Raw genomic sequence first — 21,517 nt, forward strand, 5'->3', positions numbered from 1 at the left:
GGGGGGGGCGGTTGTGATTGCCGTTTAACCCAGAAGCGGAGCCGCCTCCCACTAAATAACTGAAAGAAAGCGTCCAGAGGCGCTGCGCCTGGGAGTCGCGAGGGCGGGATTGTAGAGTCTCTGGGTAAGGCTGGAGCTTTGTGCACGAGGGTCGCCAGATTGCTAGAGAAACTGCCCGGCGGGCCACGTTTAAGTCCCCTCAGACAGTTGCCACTGGAGCGGGTCAACGAGATGCCAGCCCCGGCCACCGGAAAGAAAACGCCCCTGCGCGTCCCGCGACTCTCCCCACTAGATTGGGAGAAAGGCCGCCCAGCTCCCCCAGATTCCACCTAGCCTGTTGGAGGAGCAAGTGAAGTTTGTGTTGAAATAAAGCAGGGGGCCGCGCGGACCCCGAGAGATGGCGGGCTGGTGGGGACAGCCTAGGGGTAGTGGCTGCGAGAGGGGCAGCCTCGGTGGGGATAGGGGCATCCGTAGAGAAAAGTCCAGGGAAAGGAGGGCGGCCCGGGACACGCCGCTTCTCGATTCATAGTCCAGGTACAGCGATGGGCAGGGAGGCAGCTGGGGTTCACAGCTTTCCCTAGAAAGCCTCTAACCTTTGGGAATGAGAAGGAATTCGGAAAAAGTCAAGTAGAGGATTAGCTAGTGTAATAGTCTGAGTTGGGATGTTGATTTGTGAATGTCTTGACTTATCTAACCTCAGACGTTGGCTGATGGTTCCAGCATTCATAGAAAACCATTTTTCTTAAAGCGCTCCCTTTCTTCAGGGAAAGAATAGATAGCATTGTCCAATCTAGCACATTCTACGGACCTTCTGCACTGGCCACTGTGGAAGGCTAATGCAAAGGGAAACTGTTGTAGTCAAAACCCGGAACTAGAGTGTAGAATGTTTCAATTCAGCAAATATCTTCTCGTCCACTTCCAAAACAAGAAGATGGAGAACTGCTTTTGCAGTTTTTTGTTTTTTGGGTTTTTTTTTTGAACCTCCTCTGTACCTTAACTAGCTACATGGGATTGTCGAGTCTAGAAATGCGGCCAGACAAAAAGTGTTATAAGTACATGTCACACGATTTTTGAAGGATTTAGGTAGGAAAAAAAAAGTGAGATATCTTGAAAATGTATAATGACTTCATGTCAAAATAATAATAGTTTGTGATTAATTAAAATATATTGCTAAAATTAATTTTCTCTGTTTTTTTTAAATTTTTTAACGTGATTACCAGAAAATTTGTCATTATCTTACATGACTCACATATTTCCATTGGCCAGCACTGTCCTGAAATGTTCCCAAGAATCAAAAGTTAAAAGATTCCAGTGATATCTTGTCATTTCTAACCTAGGAAGATGTCTATTCTAAGAAGACCAGCCACAACCATGTTGTATTCCTAGACTGGTTATTTGTTCCCCCGGAACTTTTTAATAGTTTGTGAAATCACCCACCGTGTTTCTGTAGAAAGTTCCATGTTCTCCACGTTAGCTAGAATGTTAGCAAGTTCTACGAGAACAGGGATTTGGTTGTGTTTACCATTGTACTCAAAATGCTCAGACTAGTGTCTGCCGTTATTGTCTGATAGCTGGTGCTCAGTAAATATTTGTTGATGGTATTAATAAATAAACACCACATTGTGTCCATGTAGAAGGCTTCTGCATCATTTGGGTCATATTTATCAAAATCCTTGCAGTTACTTCCCAACACAGGAAATGAGGATTCTGTGTGTGTGTATTTGTGTGTGTGTGTGTGTGTGTGTGTGTGTGTGTGTATCCTTCTCTCAAGTAAACTTTTCTTAAAAAGAGAATTCCAATAATAGAAGCTGAAGAGCTATTGAAAGGGTCAGTGGACCAAGGGGAAACTTTGCTCTGTTAGGAAATATCAAATAGCTTGCTGCAGGGACCTTTCTCCTAATCTTTCCTGACAGTTTGTGTCAACACAAGAGTAACTATAGAAAGCGGGGTGTTTCTTTATTTTTTTATTAAGTGCAGCTTTAAAACACAACCCATGACTATCTTCGCATTTTGGCTCAGAAAAATGCCAAGTGAAGCAACCAGTGGCCAGCCCTCGCCCCGCAGGAAAAGTGAGTGGGCTGTGGCTGCTTTATCTCCTCTGCTCTCTGCCTTTTGCCTTTGTCATTAGCATCACTGCAGTTCTTGCAAATTGTTGGCCCAGCTGTGAAGTCCTTTGGGGGCTTGTCATATCCCTACCACAGAGTGTGCATGGGGGGGTGATGCCAGAGTTTTTCTGTAGGAGGGGCTTGGCAGCAGCATTCATAGTGGAGCCTAAGCCTGGGGATCCAACCTTGAAATGACATATGCCTAGCAAGCACACTTTCCACTCAGTTTATCATTTTATCAAATGTCTATTGAGCACCCAATATAAGCCAGAATATGGGAATTTAGCAATAAATAGGTCTATGACAGATGTGCTGCCTATTAACTCATATGTACCCTCTTTGCCTCTCCATGAAAATAGATCTGGGCCCTTTGATTCCTTTCCAGTTGATTCAATAGAGGGTGCTGGAGAGACACTTCGGGAGGAGGGTCTTGCTTTCCTAGTTGTGGGTTCCATGCTGGGCAGATTCCTGCAGCACAGGTAGCAAACAGCAGCCAGCAACTGGCTCCAGAGCCCCCCTGGGGTGGTTTTGGAGTGAGTGCCCCTGATGGGAACAGCTTGCCCTGGCACCTCAGAGGATTTCCAATAAGTTCTGGAGTGTAGGTATATGGAAAGTTCTAGAAGGCACACAGATATTAAATAGAACCTACCTACTACTCCAAGAGCTACAGCTGTGCCCTCTCTGGAAAATATCAGCCCTAAAGCATGTCTGGGTGTTGGAGGGGCTTTTTTTGGGGTGCTATTCCTCAGCCCTATGGAAAGTAGCTATTCTTTTTGTGTGCTACTGCTACATCCTTTAGAGATTTTATCTCTTACTCACCAACCCCTCTTCACTTCAGTTCCTTATTATAGGTGTTTTTTTCTTTTTTTTTTTTTCTTTTTTAATTTTTAGAGAGTGTTTCAATATGTCATGATCTTCCTCCCTCAGCCTCCCAAGTAGGTAGGACAGGAGGCATATGCTACTGTGTCCAGGTTGTAGGGTGGATCAAGACTCAAACCCAGACCTCCCATGTGGCCTCAACCTGCTGCACAGTACTGTGGATATGTGCTATCACGATCAGGCCAATAGGTAATAACTTTTTCATATTAAACTTTCCTTATTTGAATTACTGTATGTTTCTTTTCTGATTGGACCCAGAGTAATTCAGTGAATATAATCAGTCTTTTCCCTGTTGGGTCTTGCATTCTGATGGAAGAGACAGACAAACAGTTAAACAAGTATTAGGTTGGTGCAAAAGCAATTGTAGTTTTGGACTGTGAATTTTAAATCATTATAATTAGGCTCAAACACATCTTTATTAATCAAAATAGGAACCATTACAATCACCAGTTTTTTGCCAGTGAGAAATAAATTCATTATTCCTGTAGCATAAAAATCTGTGCTCAAGATTGGTCAAAGTTTTAGAAAACCTATTCTGCATTTTGCTGGTTGTGGAAGCCTTTCCCTTGCCCAAAGTTATTGATATGCTTGAAGAAATGGTAGTCCGTTGGCAAGAGGTCAGGTAAATTTGGCGGATGAGGCAAAACTTTGTGCATTGGTTCTGCAAAATTTGGTCGGACATAAAGAATTGGGCCCTTCCTGTAGATCAATGCCGGCTGCAGGGGCTGCAGTTTTCAGTGTGTCTCATCAATTTGCTGAGGATGCTTCTCAGATGTAATGGTTTCACCAGGATTCAGCATTGAAGTGGATCAGACCCCACCAAATGGTAACCATAACTTTTTTTGGTGCAAATTTGACCTTAGGAAGTGCTTTGGAGTTCCTTCTTGGTCCAATCACTGAGCTGGTCATGACCAGTTGTCATATAAAATCCACTTTTGGGGGACCAGCAGATGGTATCATGGTTACATTGCCCTCCCATGTAGTTGACCACAGTTTGAGTTCCAGACTCAGTGACTTAAAACTCACGCCTGGGGGAACCAGCAGTTAGCGTAATGGCTATGTCGCTGGACTCCCACGTAGTCGACCACGGTTCGCATCCCAGACCTGGTGGCTTAAAACTCACGCCGGGCGCGTGTGCGTGCATGCCCAAGATCCCGAGAGGAGAATGGAGGAGAAGGGATTGTGGCGTGACCATCGCCTCTGGGGGGTGATTTCTCACTTTCTGTCTCTCTTTCTTTCTGTCTGGCGAGCGCACACTCCCTATAGCGAAAACCTCTCCAAAAAAAAAAAACTCACTCCTGGCATGTGTGTATGCATGCCTGAGATCCCAAGAGAAGAATGGAGGAAAAGGAATTGTAGCATGGCCATCACCCCTGAGGGGGTGGTGGTGATTTGTCACTTTCTGTCTGTCTCTCTGGTGAGTGCACATGCCCTATAGCAATAATCTCTCAGAAAAAAAAAATCCACTTTTTATCACACCACAATCCAATAGAGAGATCATTTGTTGTGTAGAATAAGAGAAGACGACACTTCAAAACGATGATGATTGCTGTCCCCCCAAGCTTACCCAGCTTTTTCACCTTTCTGATTTTTTTCAAATGCCGAACGACTATAGAATGGTCGACATCGAGTTCTTCAGCAACTTCTCGGTCGTTCTAAGAGGATCAGCTTTGATCAGTTGTAAACTTCTGATGGCCGGCCACTCCAGTCCTCATCTTCAAGGCTCTCTTCTTTGCAAATCTCGAAATGCCACTGCAATGTACATTCATTAGCAGTTCCTAGGCCAATCCGTTGTTGATGTTGCAAGTTGTCTCCACTGATTACAGCCCATTTTGAACTCGAATAAGAAAATTGCTCAGATTTGCTTTCTGTCTAACATCATTTCCATAGTCTAAAATACATATAAAATAAACAGTGAGTAATAAATCATTAGCAAGGGGCCAGCAGGTGGCATGGTGATAGAGACTCTGGATTCCCACATGGTCAATTGCGGTTTGAGTCCCAGATCTGGAGGCTTGAGACTCGCACCAAGCATGTGTGCATTCTTGGCAAAAATTCTAGGCAAAGAATGGAGGAGAAGGGATTATGGTGTGGCCATCCCCTTGAGGGATGATTTCTTAGTTTTCCTCTCACTGTCTCTACCTGTCTCTGGTGAGCGCACGCATCCTATGGCAAAAACATAAAAAAAGAAAAAGTCATTAGCAAAAAAAAAAATTAAGTGAGAAATGTACATTAAAACAATGTATGACATAACTACATTTATTTAATAATGTATCCAATATCAAATGGCAAATTTCAACACTACAACACCACAATTACTTTTGCACCAACCTACTAGCAGTGTAGCATGAAGGTGCTGGTAAGTGCTAGAAAGAAAACTAAAGCAGGAAGGAAAGAAGAGACTGGAGTGGTGGAACTACTTCAGATCAGAGGTCCTAGAAGGCTTCCAGGAGGAGAAGACATGTAAACTGAGCTCTAAATGCCAAGAAAGAGACAGCCGTGGCAAAAACCATGGAGGAGCAAATTTCAGGTGGATGCAAAGACCTGTGAATATGAGAACTTTTCAAAAACTGGTATGTGCCAGGAGGAGAGTAATATCAAATTAGGTCCCAGCCATGTCCATGGGTTGGGTCACATGGAACTTCTTATGCCTAATAAAGGCATCATTTTCTATTTCGAGTATAAGGGAAAGCCATTGTGGAGGGAGGGAGAGTTGTAAGCAGGGAATAACAGAATCATCCTAAGTATCAAAACAGTCCTAAGGTACCCACATTCACACTTGACCTAGGATTAAGAAAGGATCTATTTCCATATTAAACAATTACCTATTCTCTGTATCTGAGGGCAGCTGATGAAGATTATGAAGGCACATACCCTATCCATCCCACACACATCCACTCCCTTGCCCCCACTAATGAGTGGTATGTACATTTTGAGTAGAACCTACTTATTCAGGATTCAGAAATGTGAAACTTTGCCTCGAATATACAACTAGAACAGCAATGCTTTAGAGAATCAAGCACAGGCAGATCCATTTCTAGATCAGCAGTTGACTTGCTCAGTCACTGAATTGTCACCATCTCCCATCTCAGAAAAGATAACTGCACGGTATACTCCATATTTAACCCATTGAGCACATCAATATCAGGGAGTGTCCAAGTCCTAAACTCATCTGATGAAGCAGGGCATTGTCCTCGCCAGCTGCCTGTATGTGAGGGATACTGTCAAGCCACCATTGTGTTGGGATGTCTTCTTAGCTTGGTAAATAAAAAGCAAGTGTGCACTCATTGTCATTAAAAAAATAATTATTGATTTAATTTTACTTATTATTATTATTTTAATTTGCTATAGGGCACTTGTGCTGAAGAAAGAAGGGTGGGGGGGCAGTAGGGGCAGTGAGAAAGCAAGCTGCTGGGTCTAGGTCTTGAACCATGTCGGCTATGTGGGAGTCCAGTGTTTTAACCACCATACCACCTGCTGGTCCCCCATTGTCTTTTTAGAGGGGAGGGAACTTTACTTGGGAGTGGGTGGACAAAAATTTGCATAGGGACTTAGGTGGCTTCTGGAAGAAAAGAACTGTCCTTATTGAAATGCTATATTATTTTAATCACTTGAGATGGTCCCTATCTACTACAAGAAGGAACACTGAGGTCTTTTTCTTCTCTCCCATGGTTTGGATTACAGACATGGTGTGTGTGGAGAAGGCAGTCTAAAACACACCTCAAAGTCAACAGAAGAATGGACAGGGACCCAGATTTACTAGCTAAAGTGCAGAGACAGGAAATCTGAGTCTTTCTCATTCTGAAAGAACTATGGTTGAAGACGGCTTAGTTCCCCTGGTGCTAATGGGGTGCTTTTGGATAAATGGCTGAGTGTGTGAAGATGATAAAGACTCCCTGTCTTCAATAATCACTCCTTATGTCAACAGTAGTCCTGGGGTGTTTAAGGAAGACTCTAGACTTCTTGCTAGTCGAACAATTTTCTTTTAATACTTTAAAAAGAACTGTGAATTTATTTATACTCTAAGCTGATAAAGCGAATCATATTTAGGAAATTTGCTTTTAAAAATTAGTGCCTTGGGCCAGCCTAGTGATTAAGTGAGACAAATCCCACATGGCTGACCATGTGGTTGGAATCCCACCCTAGTAGCTTGACAGACATGCTGAGTGTGTGTAAGTGTCCAAAATCCTAGCAGGATGAAGTGGAGGAAAAGAGATTGCAGCATGACCATGTCCCATGGTGGTGGTGGTGGTGGGGGGGTTTCTTTCTCTCTCTCTCTCTCTTTAGCTCTACCCCTTCTTTCTTCCCTACCTCCCTCTCTCTCTCTCTTTATGGTGAGAACATATGTCCTCTACCAATTTTTTAAAAAACTGACTGCCTTACTTAAGAAAAGCTCACATTACATTCCTGGAATCTGGAAGGGACCTTTAAGAGATTTTGTTATGTTGTTCTATCTCCCTGTCTTGAAGCAAACAATTATCATTGTTCCCACTTTCAAGATTAATCAGCTGAGGCTGAGGAAGAAGTTATTTGCCTAAGGAGATACGGCTTGTACTGAAGCCGAGCCCAGCACTCCTGTCTCCTCATTTCACACGTTGTAGAAACCCAAATTCCACAGGTGGGTATTCAATTAAACTGTGTAATTGAAGCACTACCCAACTCACCTGCCTGGTTTACGCCTTTGCAAGCAGATGTTTTATTGCTAAAATGGGGGTGGAGGGTGAATCAGGGAATGAGTGTGTTGCAGCTGCCACCAGGCAAAGGCTGAAACTGAGGATTCCCAGGGCTGCAGGGAGCAGCCCTCACTCCCTGCATCCCCCTACCTCGGCCAGTCTGGCGGCTTAATAAGTGAAGTTCAAGAGAGATGAACAGTGCTGAAACTCCAGTCCTTTTACTTTCAACTAACAGCAGGGTTCACACCTATGCAGCTGCTCCCGTGTGCCTTCACACAGGCTCCCACTCTCACTATCACAGCAGCCTGCAGGGCAGATATTACAGGAGAAAAATGGTGTTTCTTTTCTGAAATGGGTGGTGTGGGAATGAGGTAGATGTAGGACAGTGTAACTAAATATCATCCTTCTTTGTGCAGGAAAATAAGTCATGACAGCTTGGTATTCTTGTCACTACCACCCAGGCCGAATTCACAGTCTACCGTAATCTGGTTAACTGCAGGCCATTCTGATGGCACCTCTACGGTGTCTCATCGCTAACGGGGTATGATCTCTAAACCCTATTCTCCTAAATGCAAATATTTGCAGGGCTAAACATGGTTTATCATCTCACAGTTGAATTGGTCATATGGACCAATGGGATGAATTTTGACTTGGGATCATCTGTTAAGCTTGATTATGTTTTCTTTTCTTCTTTCAAATACTTCCAAAGAAATGGACTCCTGGAAGGAAGAGTGTGCGCGGTGCAGTCTAGTGCCACTCCTCTCCTCATTTTCCGCATCTGTCCTCACAGATGAAGTAGCTGCAGACACATTTTGTTGACTAGTGTTTTATAAAGTGACCTAAACTATAAGGGTCTAGTTTTTTGTTTTGTTCTTGTTTTGTTTTGTTTTGTTTTTTAGGTTACACTGGAATGTACACTTCTTTTTTCTTTTGTTTAAACTATATTTATTTATTTATTTTTCTTTTTTTTTTAAACTATATTTAAACTATATTTATTTATTTATTTATTTATTGTTCATTTTGAGAAGGAAAGAGCGAGAGAGAGAGGGAGAGGGAGAGACAAAAAGAAAGTGAGAAAGCAAAGGTCCGGGACTCAAATGGCAGTCAGCCATGTGAGAGTCCAGCATCCTTAATCACCATGCCACCTGCCAGCCCCAGGGTCTAGATTATTAATGCTAATACGTGGTCTTCCGCTGCTGTAATAGTTCAGAATTTGCCCTCAATATTATGTAGCCTGAAATGATTCTGGTAAGTCACATGACTTCTTTTCCTTGAAGTCCTTATACAGTAGTGTGAGTGAGCCATCTTTCATAGTGCAGTGTCCAGCCCAGTGCCTCACTACTTTTAGAACAGATTGTGACATCCTGGGAAAATTTCATTCATGCGTCACCACCTGCCTCCTCACCTTGGTTTTATATAGTACAAAATTTTGTTTGGACCATGAGTCCAAACAGTGCTGTTACATATTTCCACATCTGGTAATGTGTACCAAAAGATACACAGGATGGATATGATAGTCTCCATTTTAGAGACCCAGAAACGAAGGTTCCGAGAAACCAATGGTCTCTTGAAGATTATACAATTCATAAGCAAACTGGGAACAAATCTCAGGTTTTCAGATTTCACTCCTTTCCATTTCACTAGAGATGACACTAAGGCCTCATAATAAGTATTATGCTCTGAGCTTTACAAAGTGCTTCCACGTGCCTCTTCTTTTTTCTTTTTTTTTGGAGAGGTTTTTGCTATAGGGCGCATGCGCTTGCCAGACAGACAGAGAGAGACAAAGAGACAGAAAGCAAGAAATCACCCCCCCAGGGGGGATGGCCACCCCGCAATACCTTCTCCTCCATTCTCCTCTTGGGATCTTGGGCACACACGCACATGTGCCTGGTGTGAGTTTAAGCCACTGGATCTGGGACACGAACCGTGGTCGACTACGTGGGAGTCTAGCGACATAGCCATTACACTAACTGCTGGTCCCCACATGCCTCTTCTTTACAAAACCCTGTTAGATAGGGAGAACAGATTTTGTTGTGACCATCTTACAAATGTGAAAACTAGAACTTGGAGAAAAGTGACTGGTCCAGCTCATGTGTGTGTGTGTATAAATGTAGGTACTGGTAACCAGCAGTTAGCGTAATGGCTATGTCGCTGGACTCCCACGTAGTTGATCGCAGTTCGCGTCCCGGACCGGGTGGCTTAAAACTCACGCCGGGCGCGTGTGCGTGTGTGCCTAAGATCCCGAGAGGAGAATAGAGGAGAAGGGATTGCAGCGTGACCATCCCGCCTGGGAGGTGATTTCTCGCTTTCTGTCTCTATGTCTCTCTCTGTCTGTCTGGTGAGCACACACACCCTATAGCAAAAACCTCTCCCCCCCAAAAAAAAGCTAAAATAAATCTAGGTACTCATCAACTAAATCATCACGTGTGTGTATGTGTGTGTATATATATATATTTTGCAGTGGGACCTGTACCCACTGGGTACATACACACATGTATATATATATAAGTACACACACACACATAGCCATATGTAATGATCATAATTTAATATTCCAAAATATGAGGGTACTTCTAAAAGTTTGTGGGGGGGAAAGGATTTAAAATACAAGTTTATTTTGGAGCCACAAAATTTTTTCACAACATGAACTTTTTGAAGACCTCTTGTTTTTACATTTAGAAAAGTCATAGAACTTTCTGTGAACTTTTTGAAGATCTCTTGTTTTTACATTTAGAAAATTCATAGAGAGGTATTAGCAATATAACCCATATGGCAGCTAATTGGAAGTCCTCCTCTTCAGCCTACTGGAGTCCTCGTTTTTACAGCTTTAAACAAAAATGACTCACCATCAACCCATGTACAGCCAGAAACCCAACATCCCTCTCAGTAGCTCCAGGGATTCTGGGGGTTGGAGAAAGGGTCTCTGTTTCCCTGAATGGTTGAATCATCTCTGGCTGTGATTTCTTGTTCCTGAAGAGAGCTTAATTTCCAGTGTTATGTCCCTTGCTCACCTGTCCATTTTCCATACTTTTTAGTACATCCTTTACGCTACTGAGGGGCCCGAATCCAAGCTGTCTTTACTGACTTGTTCTTAAAGGTTTGGGTGATAGGAGTTACCAAGTCAAAGAGCACACTCTGAGGATGGAATATTAACCCTTCCTGTTCCTTGGTTATCTGGGCCATTCATATAGCTCCCTAGGAGTCCCCACCTAGCCACTCTGCAGTCTAGCACCTCTCCTCCCCTCATCTTCCCTCCACTCCTAGGAAATCTGGGATTATCATGATTGTCATACCTTTTCCCAGCACAGTTGCGACTGAGTAGCATTTTTATAGCTTAGGATAGATGCCTGAATTGGACTAATTTTTGCAATATCTTTATAAAGACAGATGCAAACATAACTCACTCTTTCTCTATTCTCTATTTGTAATTCAAACCAGGGCACCTTTTGTAATTTCTCCAGTGAAAATTTAAAGAGAAATTAAGGTTTCAAAAAGGAGCGCCATGCTGAAAATCATCTTATAACCTCCAGGAGTCTCTAGGAATGACATTCATCAAGAATTTAAATGGCAGTACAGACTGTTTTTCCTTTACAACCTTAATAAATGTAGTACTTATGCTTTCTTGAAAGGAAACAGTTTATTTTTAAATGCTTTCAAGATCTTATTTTTTAAAAAAATATATTTTAGAGAGAGATTTTACTATCTGGCACATGCACTCCCCGGAGAGACAGAGAAGAAGAAAGAAGAAATCTCCCCGCAAGGGCAATGGCCATGCCACAATCCCTTCTCCTCCATTCTCCTTTTGGGATTTTGAACACGCACACACATGTACCTATTGTTAGTTTTGAGCCTCTGGATCCAGGACTCGAACCAAAGTTGGCCATGTGAGAGTCCAGCACTTAACCATTATGCCACCTGCTGGCCTCTATTTTTTGGAAAATTTTAAGATATAATTAATTACTTAGAAAATTATTAATTATGGCAGTTGTCGTGCATAAACTTAAGATGTAAAATATCTTGAAAATGTCAAAGAATTTTCAGGTGTTTTTTGTAAATTGAATTTTGAAACATTTTTATAACATTTAGATTGCTGTGCAGCAATCATTCTGTAATAACTTGCTGTAAAAACAGTAAACATGTGAGTCATGTAAAAATTAGATTCAGCGATCTACTCTAAGCTAGAAAAATACAGTAATGGGCACCGCAGTAACGCACTGCTCAGTCAATGCTGGAATGATACAGAAGATCAGCAGCTGAGTTCTCTGGTGGACCTGTCTCTGTCAGCTGGAAAGGCTGGGGGCCAGGGGACAGAGATTACAGTGTGAGACCATTTAAAGCTGCTTCTTTCTCTCTCTCTCTCATAAAAGAAAGAAATAAACTTTGGAAAAAAAAATTGTAATAGGGCCATCCCATAGAGTAGTAGTTAGGGTGGCTGTAACCCACATGGCCAACTGCATGGTTGGAGTCTTGGATCTGGTGGCTTGAGAAATATACTGCGTGTGTGTGTGTGTGTGCGTGTGTGTGTGTGTGTGCGTGTGTGTGTGTGTGCGTGTGCCCAAAACCCTCGAAAGAGGCAGAAATGGAGGACATGGGGTTGCAGTGTGACCATTCCACCTGGGATGTGCATTCTCACTTTTCCTATCACTCTTTCTCTCTCTAACAAGGATATGCACTCTCTAGAAAACTCAAAATCAAAACAAAAATTGTAATAACACTGTCCTGGCAAAAGGTATGATAGCCATATTTTCTATCAGTTCTGGAACAGAATATTTACAATGGCCTAACATAACCATATTTAACACCTAGCTTTTGAAAATTTGACTGAACTTCAGATTTTTGTTGAATGAAGTATGTGAGTCACATACATTTCTGAATTATTTATGCAATGCTTAGGAAAATTTATAATCAAAGTTGCATCAAAGTAAGTTTAATTAAATTTTTATTATCTGTAAAGCGACTGCATGCACAACTAGAACTTTACTAATTATGAAAACTAAATATATACAAAGTCATAGCTTAGGGAGGAAGAATTGCCAGAGTACTAACTAGTCAACTCAACTGGAAATTTAAATAGTGATAAAAAGGGACGTGTAATTTTGTTTTTGACACTTTAGGTATAAAGACTTAGAGTGCTGTAATGGCTGTTGGTTTCTATTATGAACTTTGCTTCACTGAGCTCTTTTATATTCTGAAAAAGACCTGTATTTATTCCACAGCGAGGTTATATAATCAACCCCATCAGTAGCTAGCATTTATTGAGTGTACCAGACACCCTCATAAATATGATCCAGCACAGCACCTAAATCTCCATCTCAACTTCATTATACAACTGTGGAATTTCAGGCAGGTTGCCTCACTTGCCCAGGCTCATCCAGGCAGCAAACTGGAGGGGAACAGTCAAACCCAGGACTGTTTCTCTAGAAAGTTTGTGTTTGGTTTTGGTGTTTCACTGTTTTCCAAACTACCCTCTTCCATAGCAGAAAGGAATATGACATTTAGATGCTAATTTTGATAGAAGATATCAAAATTATTTGTGTTCAGGAAATAAGTTGTGCTTAATAATACACTTTATATATCAATGCTGTTAGATCTTTTTCAGAAGAAGTTTGATATGAACCAGTGAGTCAACAAATGATTACTAAATTTATATTTTCCCCATTGAACAAGATTACATTCTAATTCATTCAAATTGTTTTCATGTTCTGATGAATAATCAAATGGTCCATTCTCTAAGCTCATCTTTTTATTTGTTAAATTCTTAGCTGAGGAATAATTACTAAACTTAGTGTTTGAAATCTAGAACTAGGAAACCTATCTAAATAAATATCTGTAGACTATAGCGCTTGTAAGGTCCTGGGAATTTAGAAATATTTCAAATTTCAGGCATGGTAACTTGTAAAAAATCTAATCATAAAGGAAGTGATCATGAATAGTAGATATTCACACACACACATGCACACACACACCCATGGGTGTCAGCCATTGATTTCATAGATAGTTTTCTGCCTACTGATGACTGCACCTAAATCTTTCTTTAATTCCAGAGGAAAGCTGATGGAAGTACTTAATAATAGAGCTTAATTAGTTGTCTTTCTTATATTTACTCTAATAAACAGTGTCTAAATGTACATTATTTTGATAAGATAAAAAAACAAGTAAAGCTAGGACAAGGCACTGTATTGTTTGAGAAGATTCTCGATACATTTTAGGTTGACTGTTTTATCAAGATCCTTTTTTCTCAGCAAGGTTCATTTGATGTGGTCTTATGAAAAAAAAAAGAGCATAATAGTCATAACTGGTTTTTGCTAACAAACTTAGATATATAAGAGACAGAAACAGTAGTGAAATCAAAATTTTATATCAAAGCTGAGGATAGAAACAAGCCCAATTCAAGCATTTGTTTTCTGAAGCACTGCTGAATACATTGTCTGGATTGTACCACAGAAGACTGAAAGCAAAACACGGGTGGGTCTATCAAACAATCCCTGACTCTGTTTATAACAACTGAATCTGTGCCTTTCATATCGGAGTCCCATCTGAGAGGCGAGGGGGTAGGAAGAGATAAGCCCATCAGTGAAATAGTATCCTTTAACAACAACTAGTCACTTCCTGCAATCAAAACCATGCTAGCATGTGGCCTGTTCAAATAAAAATTACTGGACTGGAGCCAAACAAGGAAAAAGTAATTGATAATGTGGTTTTTCAGAAACCATCCATCCATCAAATGTGTCAGTCCTTCATAATACTTTATTTCCCTCCTGAACAAAGATCTTTAAAATTCATTGTGTGCACTTAAAAACAAAGTGTCCTTGTGCTGGTTTATAAAGATTCTCTTTTAGTTTGGGTTTGTTTTGTTATTTGATTACATTCCCTCCCATCCTGCATTTTTTTTTTTTCCCAGATAGTTGCTGGAAATTTCTGCCATTCTTAAACAAAGCATCTTTGTGCTGTATCAGCTTGCATTTTCCTTGGATTGTGTTTGGATGATGCCTTTTCACTGACTTCAGCACTGGAGTGTTGTAGCCACAGCTTTAGTAAGTAGACTGTAACAAACAGATTCACTGGCCCTTTTTGTGTGTTGCATCCTATTAACCTGCTGGTGGGAAATGCTACTCAGAGTAAGGTGCAGGAACTATTACAAACAAGAAGAAACTTAAGGAAATTTGGGATCACACATTAACAGTTAGTTACTGTAACAAGAAATGTCTCCCTTCTGGTAATTCCTCCAGTACCTGCAAAAATCTTTCATTTATATTAGGGCCCTCCAGATCAATTTGCAAAAGTGAGAATAGTTTAGCTCAACCTTAGTATCTCAAAGAAATGTCTGTAAAAGTGAATTTCAGCAACATTCATTCGTTTAGTTGATTTTCACATCAAAGTTAAGTTTGTTGTAGATTTTAGTACTACACACACACACATGGATATACACAATTTTGCCCTGAATATAATGAAGATCACATTTCACACTGCATATGTTAAAAATATGATGGGGGGACCAGCTGATGGCATAATGGTTATGTCGCTGAACTCCCACGCAGTCAACCATGGTTCAAGTCCCGCACCTGGCAACTTGAAACTCACTCTGGACGCGTGTTCATTCATGCATACCTAAACTCCTGAGAAGAGAATGGAGGAGAACAGATTGCAGTATGGCCATCTCCCCCCCGCCCCCGGGGGGTGATTTCTCACTTTTTTTATTCAATTAATTAATTAATTAATTTAAATTTGACCAGAGAGAGACAGAGAGAGAGAGAGATAAAAAGTGAGAAAGCAAGCCTCCAGGTCCAGAACTTGACTTGCAGTAGCCCTTGTGGGAGTGCAGCGCCCTTAACCACCACACTACCGTCTGGCCTTGATTTCTCACTTTCTATTTCTCTGTCTTTCTCTGTCTCTCCAGCAAGTGCACGCATTTATAGCAAAACTCTCTCTAAGATAGATGATAGATAGATAGATAGATATGGTAGAGGCCAGCCCTGTGGCCTAGTGGTTAAGGGAGACAGACCCACATAACTCTCCCAACCAATAGGTCACAGTTTGAATCCTGGCCCTGGCAGCTTGAGAAACATACTAGGCACATGTATGTGTGTTCACATGCACACACGCTTAAAATCCCAAGATAGAGAAATGAAGAGGGAATTATAGCGTGACCATGCCCCACTGGGAGGTGCTCTCTTACTCTTTACCTCTCTGTCTCCCAAATGGCGAATACATATATCCGTACAATTAGAAATAACTTTAAAAATTCAAACTAAAATGCAATAGTTTCTTAAAATATGTGTGTGTGTATGTGTGTGTGCATTTATTTAAATTTTTATTTTTTTCCATGAGTGAGAGAAGAGAGAGACAGCACCCCCAACAGAGTCTTGCTACAATCCACTGCAGCCTCAGACAGCTCTAGATCAAAGGTGTGAATGTGTGTGTGTGTGTGTGTGTGTGTGTGTGTGTGTGTGTGCCCCAGTGTACTTAAGGAGGTTTCTGGACACAAACCAAGAACCTTCCCCTGTGCCTTGCAGAGCATGGTGTTTTATTGCTGTATCATCTAATGCCCTAAAATGTACATTTTTTAAAAGAAGTATTTTATTTAACTTTACTTATTTATTAATTTATTTTAATTTGTCCAGAAAGAGACAGAGCAAGAGAGAGAGAGGAAGAGAGAGAGAGGGAAAGTGAGAAAGCAAGCCACTAGGTTGGGACTTGAACTGCAGTCGGCCATGTGGGAATCCAGCGCCCTTAACCACCATGCCACTTGCTGGCTCCTCTAAAATGTATTATTGTAAGTGACATCTCTATAATTAAAACACTACAATTGATAATACGAGAAATAATGAGATTTTGATAAAGGAAAATATGAAGAGAAAATTCTGTGTCATTCTGTGTCAATGCAATAATATTATGACCTTTTTTGTATATTTGAGGTACTATCAACTATTTACCTGCCAGTTACTTTAGATTAGATCTAGGTTTTGTCATCAATGTCTTTAGATACGCTAGTGAAGAGACAAGCCCTCGTGAGTTGAGTTGTTCCTCGTGCCATCAGCTAAGTCCTGGCCAGAGAAGCCACTTCTGCCACCTCACTGGGCATCTCAGTAAAGTTTCTTTTTTAAGAATGCAAGGAAGAAAATTCTTCATGAGCAGCACGAGACCTCTACATTACATGTTGTGCCCCTGCTACAAAACAATACTAAAAAAGTCACAATGACAAGATAATAATAACCATTTTCAGGGGTAATCTCTGTTCCCCTATAAGGTATTAACACTAGAATAGCAAAAAGAAGCAAATGTTCACTCCTCATTCAAAGATTGCAACACAAAGAAATACAAAAGTGTGCAGGGCTTTGGGGTCATTTTGGGTGGGAGAAATATCGATTTGGAAGCAGTAAAGAGGTCAGTTATCAAGTCAGCAGCCATGGTGGAGCCCTTGAAAACAAGTATTAATTTTTATTTTTGTACGATGTTACCAAGAAAAATCAATGATTCAAATTCTGCCTTCAGAGGTACTCACAAAAAGGAATTGAGGGAACAGGTAGAAATATTTTTTAAGAGAGATTTTTGGCTATAGGGCATGTGTACTTGCTGCAGAGACAGAGAGACAGAAAGTGAGAAATCACCTTGTAGGGGAGATGGCTACGCCTCAGTCCCTTCTCCTCCAGTCTCCTCTTGGGATTTTGGGCACACATGCATATGCACCCACCGTGAATTTTAAGCCACCAGGTACAGGACCCGAACTACAGTTGACTACATGGGAATCCAGCAATGTAACCATTATGCTATCTCCTGGTCTGGGGTAGAAATACTTTTATCCTTTGTTTTTCAGCTAGAATGTATTGTATGCCAGTTTTGTCTATTATTCTTTGCTAGGCCTTATAATAAGATAAAAATGAAACAGGATAATTGTTTTGTAATTCTTCAAGGAACTTTGATTATTTTGTGTTTTTATTATCTTAAATCAAAGTCTCCCCCCACCCCCCGTTCTTCCAGTGGCATCCAAAAAGAATGCTTGAGTTTGAGATTGTTAACAAGGGCCTGCCACATAGTGTAGCAGTTAAAGGCTGTGTGCAGGGAGCCAGATCCCACATGGACAACCATGGTTTGAATACTACTTAGTCCTGGTGGCTTAAAAAGCATGCAGCGTGTGACTGTCTGCCCAGGATCCTGACAGGGAGGAGAAGTGGTGGAAAGGGGATTATGGTATGACTAGGACCCATGATAAATGCTTGCTCTCTCTCAGGCGCTCGTGCCCTTAACCACCATCTGCTGGCTCCCGGAGTAGTCTTGAAAGCCTTGGAAAGACAAGTTCATTGTGTCAGCATGTCAAGAGCTGGGTAAGCGCCAGCGAAGTAGGTCAGTTTTTTCTATGGTGAGAGGAACATGGGCAGTGAAGTTTGCCGCCCTTAGGGAGCAGGAGAAAACAAAGATTGAGAATCTGGAATCCTGGACCTCCTGGCCTCAGGGATCGGGGGAAGAAGGAAGCTAAGGAAGGGTGGTAGTGGTCAGGCCATCATCTATTCTCTCGGGGCCAACTTTCTACGAACAAGAATATATGTCAGACACATGAAATTTTTCACTGATTCATTACATATGTATGAGAGGGCTGTCTTCGAAAAGTTCATGGAAAATGCATGTTAGGAATGAAACTATGCACAAATTTCAGAATGTTTTTGCAGCAAAATAACTTCGTATTTTAACAGTCCATCAACTTTTTGAAGTCTTCTTGTATTGTCACATTTTTTTTCATACTGAAAATTAGGATGCATGATGATGTATAAGAGCTTCCTAGACACTGTTATTTTCATTTTTAGGGGTATACAGAACAATGATGTATTGTGTATCTTTTTGTTTTCCCTGTACAGAGTGCACGCACTCACCAGAGAGAGCAGAAGGAGAGGAAGAGGGAGAAAGCAACCCCTAATGGAATGTGGTCACACCACAAACCATTCTCCTCCATTTCTCCATCCTGTCAGGATATTGGACATGCATGCACACATGTCCAGCGTGTTTCTTAAGCTACCAGGTTCAGGACTTGAACCATACATTTGGCATATGGCATCCAGCTCCCTTAACCACCAACATAGGGTTGGCCCTAGAACAATGGTAAATCTTTAAACCAATACAGTCTTAGATTGAATGAAATGTGTTAAGTTGAGAATAGAGAAGAAAGGGGCTTCTGCCCTCCTTTCTTCCTGGGGTGCTGGGAGGACAGATCCTTGGAGACTACCCTTAGCAATCAGGAATGGTCCTATCAAAGTAAATGCACACATACCTAAAAGCAAGGCAGAAGGTGGGCCTCTGAACTGCCCTCTGCTTCTCTGTGGCATGAATGAGGCTCAGGAGATCTATGGTGGTCAGAAAGTTAAGGGAGGGACTGGTAGGAACTTTCTAGGAAGAGGGCAGTCATTGCTAAAGATAGTGACTGAGGACAGCCAGGCATATCAGCTGCACCGTTGGGAGTCCTCAATAGCAGCAAGGGCAGAAGTAAGACTAAGCACAAGGGAGAGGGCCAGCTCCAGATCAAAATGAAAGAGAAAACTGATCACCATCTACATGAGCTCCAACTTCCCACATCAGTTCTCAGCAGAAGCTCCTGGAAGGGAACCTTCGTTAACCCAGTCCAGTAGACTCCGCGATGATCCAGAATGGACTGTTCTATTCTGAGAAACCTGTCTCCCTATCAATACCATGAAGCTTCAAGCCTCACCTCTTCCAGTGTATCCAGAGATGGTCTTAGGGAAGAAAAGGAAGCAAAAGCAGAAATCTTAAAAAAAACAAACAGTGAGTATTTCTTCCAAAATAGTCTGAGTATTTAGGTAACAAAAAAGGAAAAATATTAGATTTTGCATGCTGTTAAAATAACTTTTTTTCTTTTTTTTCTTGCTACCCAGTTATGTATTTATCAATTAATAGAAAAATGAAAGAACTATGCTTTCTGTCAATGTTTGATTAGCAATATAATCTAATGTGTGATTCCAGGACCCCACAGTAATGAAGACACTGCCCTCCAGAAGTCTAGAATCTAAAGAGTGATGATAGGAGAATCTACAATACATTGTGTTGTCAGAAAAGTCATAATGTACTTTTCTATGCAAAAATGCATCATGACTTTTCCGATGACCTAATAATATAAGGTACCCATTAACATAAAATTGTGAGAAATAGAACAACTTTCACTTATGCATATATTAGCAAAGTGTGCCCCTATGACCTATATTGTAATATTAATGGTGTTTTATTACAATACAAAGGATACTGTCATAAATAAGATTGTTACAAAATCTTTTATCTTGTTTATTTTTTAAAGATCCATTTGTTGTTTCTAATTCTTTTATTTTTTACTTAGAATCCTTGAATCCACCATCTTCTTTTTAATTGGCAGATAAAACAGTAGGTATTTATTGTGTACAACATGATGTTTTAAAGTACATTACAAAATAGTTACAGGTAATTAACAGATACATTACCTCATATAATTATCATTTTTTTTGCAGTGAGGACACTTAACATCCATTATCTTTGCATTTTCAAGGATTACAGTAGTCACCATGGTATATAATAGATCTCTTGAACTATTCCTCCTATTTAACTGTAATTATATATTCACTATTTATTTTTCTTGGAGAGGTTTTTGCTATATGGTGCGTGCACTTCTTGCATGCACACAGCCTAGCGTGAGTTTGAGCCACCTGGTCCGGGACTTGAACCATGGTTGACTTGAAACATGGGAGTCCAACAACATAGTTATTATATCAACTGCTAGTCACTATAGTCATATTTTTTAAAAAAAATGTTAACATAAGAGTTGTATGTATTTGTGGGGTACAATATGATTTTTCAGTACAAGAATACCACAATAAGTGGAAATTAAAAAACAACCTCATGGAAGTAGAGAGTTGAAAAAGGTGTATTACATGTAATAGAGTGACGTTGATTAATAGAGACAAAATTATAGATAGATAAGAGGAAAAATTTCCAGAGTTATGAGATACAACAGGTTGAATATATTGGGCCATTGGAAAAGTCATGATGTATTTTTCTGTTTTTTAGTGCAAAAATGAGGCATGAGTTTTCTGATGACCTAATTGTTAATAATTTACTGTATTAGTGTATATCTCAGAATAACCAAAAAAGAGAATTTAAATGTTCCTAATACAAAGTAATGACAAATGCTTCAGGTGATGGGTATACTAGTTACCCTGATTTAATCAATACATATTGTTATTACTCTTTCTTTTTCTTTTCTTTTTTCCTTATTTTCAGAGGATGTATACGTTTGCCACAGAGAGACAGAGAAAGAAAATGTGAGAGGGAGAAAGACTCCTCCCTTCAGTAGAGAATGGTCACATTGCAATCCCTTCTCGTCCATTTCTCCATCCTCTCTGGATTTGGGACATGCAGGCACATGCACCAGTATGCTCTTCAAGTCACCAGGGATGGGACTTGAACCTCAGTAGGCTATGTGAGATCCAGCTCCCCTAACCACCAGGCCATGGAGCTGGCCCATTACTTTATCTTAATTGTATTCCTTGATCTTAGTAAAAAGGCATGGGTGAATAATAAGTTTTTATGATAAATCAAATGTATGTAAAAATAGAAGCATCAGCATTGGCATAATTATTATTTGCTTGTTTATAAACATTTTCAGAAATAATATAAAACAGTGCAAAAGAATTGAGCAGATGTCAGGGATATATGGACTCTGTGGGGGATGTCAGCAGAATTGGGACAGAGGCAGAAATGGCTCTGTGGTTTCTCCCTGGACATGTCAGTGGGTCTACTCCAGGCATCTTAAGTTCCCTTCTGTGCTCCTCTCACAGCTGTGCTCTGAGAAGAGGAAAGCAGTGGCACCATGGCCTCCCAGTCTCCATC

The sequence above is a fragment of the Tupaia chinensis genome, unplaced genomic scaffold (genome assembly GCF_000334495.1).
Source record: "Tupaia chinensis unplaced genomic scaffold, TupChi_1.0 Scaffold000147_1, whole genome shotgun sequence".
Lineage (NCBI taxonomy): Eukaryota > Metazoa > Chordata > Mammalia > Scandentia > Tupaiidae > Tupaia > Tupaia belangeri.